Below are 6,179 nucleotides of genomic sequence, written 5' to 3' on the forward strand. Positions count from 1 at the left end.
TTACGAAAACCGCTTCAGTTACACAATAAAGAACATTTTGCTTAATGTTATATTTTTCCTACATTTGAGAATAGCTATAGAAAGTTATGCAAAAAACTGATAATGATTTTATTGGAAAATAAAAAAGATATCGCACAAGTAAGTTGACCGTTTTATAAATTGAACAGTCCATATTTGATGTACCGCATGCATGGGTTTGATTCACTTTCATATTTGGCCACTTCCACCGGGACACCCGGAATCGGCTCCGGAACACAACCGGTTGTCCCAAACATGGTCTGAGGCTATTTTCCTGCTTACCGTTCATTGGGTTATTGAAAAAGCCGCTATTTGATGTGTCGCATGTATGGGTTTGGTTCACTTTTATATTTGGCCACTTCCGACGGGACATCCGGACCCGTTTTCGGAATACTACTGGTTCAAATATGGTCTGAGACTATTTACCTGCTTATCGTGCATCAGGTTATCAAAAATGCTGCGGTTTGAAACGTCGCATGCATGGGTTTGTAGCATTTTTATGTATGGCCCTTTCCTGGGGTAACGATCCGAAACACCTAAATGACCATAACTCCGGAACGGCTGGACCCATCCGAACCATTTTCAATAGGAAACAATGGGGCTATATTCTGCGTCGAATGAAACGTCGATCATTAAAATCGGTTAAAGTTTACTGCCAAAAAGTGATGTGAGTTAGTTTGTACATACACACATACACTCATCCATACACACCTTGAGGGTGCGATGTGCACTAGCCCCTCTCTGAAGTGATGGTGGTGGTTCTGGAGAGACGTAGGGTTTGGCGACCATAGGAATGGTTTAGTGGGTACGAGGAGAAAGTAGTCCTGGCTATTACTTTTGTTATAGAAGACGGCCTCAGCCCCACACTACCCTAACCTTCCTGTTAGGGTGTCTGTTGAGCAGATTATCCCCCTATGGTTCAGAAAGAAAAAAAAAACACATACAGACATCATCTCATTTCGTCGAACTGAGTTGATTGGTATATGTGACTTCATCTTCCGAGCCTTCTATCGAAAATTCGTTTTTTGAGTGAATATATAGCCTTTCAGTACACTTTGGTGTACGAGAAAGGCAAAAACCCTTTGTGATTTTTTGTTGGAATTATTCAAAGAAACTTGGCAAGAATTTCTAAAGAAATTCCTATAAGTACAAATTCCTTCGAATGTCTGAAGGAATTACTGAAGGAGTTTCTGAAAGAGTTATTGGAATAACATTTGAAGCAATCCCTGGAAAAATTTCCAAAAGAATTATATATGAATCACCAGAAGATTACTTGAAGGAATTCCTAGCGGAATATCTGAAGCAACTCATATAGAGAAGGTTTTACAAACAATCATTGAAGAAATTTTTAAATTTGAGTAAGGGGAAACTTTTTTAGAAATCCAAAAATTTATTTTTGAAATATTTTTTAAAATTTTCTGACAGAATTTTTGGAGAAAAACTTTGAGAAATTTCTGCAGAAACTCTGAATTTCTCAGATAGGAGATTCCCCTATGAAGTTACTAAAAAAATCTCTTGCGATATTTCTAGAAGAATTTTGAGAAATCCCTTAGGTAAACAATCCTATTCATAAAAAATGTTGAAAAATTGTTTTCTGGAGATCCACAAAAAATGTTTCTGAAGAACTTCCTTTGTAAATTACTGCCAGAATTCGTGCAGAAATTCCCAGATGTATCTCTAGAATAAGATCTGAAAGAACTTCTATGAAAAATATATAGAGAAATACCCGGGGGAATTAAAAAAAAAGAATCTATATAAATTTCTCCTGGAATGTCTGGAGGAATTTTGGTTGGAATTATTAAAAAAATCAGACAATAATCTCTGACGAAAACCCCCTAGAACCATTCCTTTGATATTTACCAATGGATTTCCTTGCGAAAGTTCTGAATTACTGGAGCAGTTCATGAATAACTGTATGAATTCCTTCGAATTTTTAAAGAAATCGCTTAAGGCGAATCTAGAAGCATTTCCTCATTTTTTTGGTTTTTGATTTTTTATTAAATAACGAAGCAATATTTTCAAAATCGGTTTTCGTACACAGTTAGAGGAAGGATCGAGCTATCTCCTGATTTTTTTCAGGTGTTAAACCTTTACCGATTATTTAAACCATATTTTTTAAATTCCATTCAAAAACGGTTTCCTTAAAACTGACAAACATTTTCCACCTGAAAAAAAAATCAGGAGATACCTGGATCCTCTAACTGTATACGAAAACCGATTTCGAAAATATTAGCTTCGTTATTTAATAAAAAATCAAATACCAAAAAGTGAGGAAATGCTTCTAGTTTCACCTTAAGGAGTTTCTTAAAGAGATTTTCGAACAACCTTTGAGGCAATCCCTGAAAAAATGTCTGATAGAATTTTTGGAAGACATTCTATGGCAATTATTAAAAATTATCTACATGAATCCCTAGAAGAATTTCTGGAGCGATTCATGTAAGACTTTCGAAGGAAATCCATGTAGTAATTTCTGTAGAATATTTGAAAGATTTCTTGAAAATTTGGTAGAGGAAACCATGAAGCAATTTCAGACAGATTACGTGGTTGGTTTTCTAATATTTTTTTGGAGAAATCTCTGGGTGAGTCTCTAGAGGCATTTTCCTAGAAATTTTTGAAGAAATATCTTAATCGAGTTCTTAAAATAAAAAATGAATGATTTTTTTAAGAAACTCATGGAATATTTATAAAGAAAACCTTGGTCAGACACGAATGCCACATAAGTGGTAAAGTGTCTTTAATAAATATTAATAATAATAATAATAAAACCTTGGAGAAATTTCTGCAGAAATTCTGAATTTCTGGCATCCTGAGACAATTGGTGAAGAATTTCTAACGGGACTCGTGGACCAGGACCTTGAAGGTATTTGTAAAAAAAAAAAATCCATGAAGAAATCTCTATTGGAATTTTTGAAAAAAAAAACTGTAGATAAATTTTTGATAAAATTCATGGAAGAATTTCTGTAGCAATTTTAATAAAGAAATTCATGCTGCCATTTCTAAAGCAATCCATGGAAGATTTTCTAATAGAGTTCAATAATGGGGGAAATTTCTGAAGAATCTCTAGAAAAAAATATTAAACGCATCTCTGGAAGATGTTCTTAAAGAATCTTTTGAGAAATGTTAAATGAAATTTAAGAAAAAAAAATAGAATCAATGGAAGCAGTTAAATCTCCAAAGATTCCTTTGGAAACTATCCCTGTGGAAGATTTTCTAAATAATCCTTAGAGAAGTTTCTGGAGAATTTTCAGAGAAATATCTGAAGGGATATATAATGAAAGGTATAAATGATTTTTAAAAGAATTCCTGGGAGAACGGAAATCTAAATCTGAAATGAAATCTTGTAGAAATTTCTGCACCACTTCTGAATTTTAGATTGTCTGAGAGAATTGCTGCAGGAGCTTCTGAAGAAATCCGTGGAAATTTTTCCAAAAGAATCCAAAAGAAGAATTTCTACTGAATCCAAGAATAAAGGAATTCATGCTGCCATTTCGAGAACAATTCATGGAAGTCTAATGGGGTTCTTGGAGAAACTTCTGATGAAATTCTATAAAAATGTGAAAATAAATTTCTGAGAGATTTTTTTTTAAATCTCTTAAGAAATTTTAAAGGGATATTTGGAAAACAAATGCTATAGAAGTCTTTGGAATAATTTCTTAAATCCCTGGTTGATTATCTACAGCATTTTTGGGAAGGAGGGAAATTTATGGACGATTTGTTTAAGCGATCCTTAGAGAAATATTTTAAATGAAACTGTGGATTTTTTTTTAAATGACCTATTGAAAGCTTTCTGAAAGTGTTCCTCAAGAAATTTGTGAAGGAACTCCCATAGGAACTTCTAGAGAGATTTTTTTGAAAAAAATCCTAGGGAAATTTTTAAGATATCCATGATAGATTTTCCAATGAAATACTTGGAGAAATTTGTGGATCATTTTCTGGAGGAACCTCCTGGGAAACTTCCTAGAAGCCTCTTTGGAGGTAGTTTTGAAGAAATTCCGTTGACATTTTCTACAAGAATACATCGAACTATTTTTGATAAATTCCATAGAAAGTTTCTGAGGGACTGTTTAAATAAGTTTCTGGATGAGTCTCCAGAGATTTTTTAAAGCTTTCCCTTGAAGACATTTTGAATAAAGTCATGAAGGTAATTCTAAAGCAATCCATACAAGCCTTTTTCATTTTTTTTAGAAAAATCCCTGGATGTATTTCTAAAGCAATCCCTGAAGAAAAGTTCGTAATGAATACTTGGATGACGTTTTATAAGAATTCGTGAACTCCTATGAAATTTTTTGGAGAAATCCTTGGAGATAATCCCGAAAGAATCACTGGTAAAATTTCAAATGTTAGTTTTGGATGATTTTCTAAAATAATACCTCGAGAAATTTGAGAAGTATCCCAAATTGGAATTTCTTAAGAAAATTTGGGTAATATTTCTGAATTAATCATTGAAACGACGTTTTTTTTTTTTGAAGAATGCCTGGAAGATATTTATAAGGGTTAAATGGACGGTTTTCTAAAAGAATCCATCGAAAAATGTTTGAAGAATTCCATTGAAATTTTTCTAAAGGACTTCTTAAAGAAACTTCTGGAGGAATCTCTAAAGAAAGTTTTAAAGCAATCCCTTGGAGAAATATCTGAATCAATGCAACACTATTCGTATGTTTTTTTTTGTAATGAGTTTCAGGAATTCCTGGAGGTATTTCTAAAGCAATCCGTGAAACAAATTTCGAAACAAATACTTGAAGGGGTTTTTTAAGAATTTCAATTTGGAAAGGAACTCCGGTGAGAATTTTGAAAGGAATTGTTAGCCCTGGCAACACGGCCGATCATTCGACGATGTGTGCGGAACCCAGTGACGGCCGAGATCATCCGTAGATCGTAGATGCGTGTGTAGGTAGGGTAACGAAAGATCATTAAAGTAAACGTCAGATTAAATGAGTTGCAGAATTCAACAGACAAACAATATTTTGCATACGTAGTTTCGTGGTTCGATAATTTCGAGGATTTAATTTCTAATTATTGTGTAATTTGATTTCTAATGTAAGTACGATGAAAATTGAATTATTTCGTAATAATTTCTAAGCCATAATTTGTTCCTATAGCTAACTAAGAGTACGGAAAAGTAACGTTATAGTACGGAGGAAATAACGTTTTACTCTCCTCTGGATTAATATTTCCTACAACGCAGATCATATAGTGAATTCGAAGTGGTAATCATAAGTGGAAGTCGAGAAGGGACAAAACATAAATAGTCAACGAAACTCTTAAAAGCAACATCGATTGGAATAAAACTGTTCGCTGAAGAGATCTTGACTAGTTTTCCTTTCCGGCGGCCACAATCTTTTAAGAGTTTCCACTACCAGCTGTTAGCAGGTGCACGGCAAGCAATGGCAACAGCATTAGGATCTCAACCATGTATCCAGCAGAGCTGTCCTGGTTGCAATAAACCCAATTCCGACGGCGGGGCGACGGTCGTTTGTTACCAATGTCGGCGCTGGTATCACGATGCTTATGCGGGTCGAACTGGGGAGATCGAAGATGGCAGTTGGTCATGCGTAGCGTGCACTCTATCCATAAGTGGGACGGCAAAATCGATTATATCTACGAGCAGTACTCGATCGACCAGAATGCGACTGGAACTGATGCGATTGGAAGAACTTCAGAAGGCTAAGGAGAAGCATATGCTCGAACGGCAGGAACGAGAGCGGCTACGAGAAGAACGTATCCAAAAGGAGAAGGAGGACTTAGCAGAGAAATATATCGACGAAAAATACGCTTTATTGATGTCGGAGACATTAGAGGATGGGGCCAGTAGCGTGAGAAGCCGAGGAAGTCGTCAGAGAAGTCTGGATAAGGTTAGCACATGGATGAATGCAGGGCAGCGAGAAATTTCCGCAGAAGATACGGCATTAGGAGATTCGATAGTGAGTTTACCACAGCCGCCGGTAACTGGGATCCAGAACAACCTTCTACACGGAACTCCGTTGAGCTCACTCGGAGCTAAGGTGGTCAGTACCGGCGAATCAAAGCAGAATACTGGAGAAGCAGAACAAAGGCCAAATCTGTACCCCTTACTTCCGGTACAAGAACTTTCTTCGAAGAGTGGAGTGGAGGAACGAAGGAACGAGGTGCTACCGACGATTGCAGAAAACAGTTCGTTATTG

This window comes from Aedes albopictus, chromosome 3 (assembly GCF_035046485.1).
Source record: "Aedes albopictus strain Foshan chromosome 3, AalbF5, whole genome shotgun sequence".
Classification (NCBI taxonomy): Eukaryota; Metazoa; Arthropoda; class Insecta; order Diptera; family Culicidae; genus Aedes; species Aedes albopictus.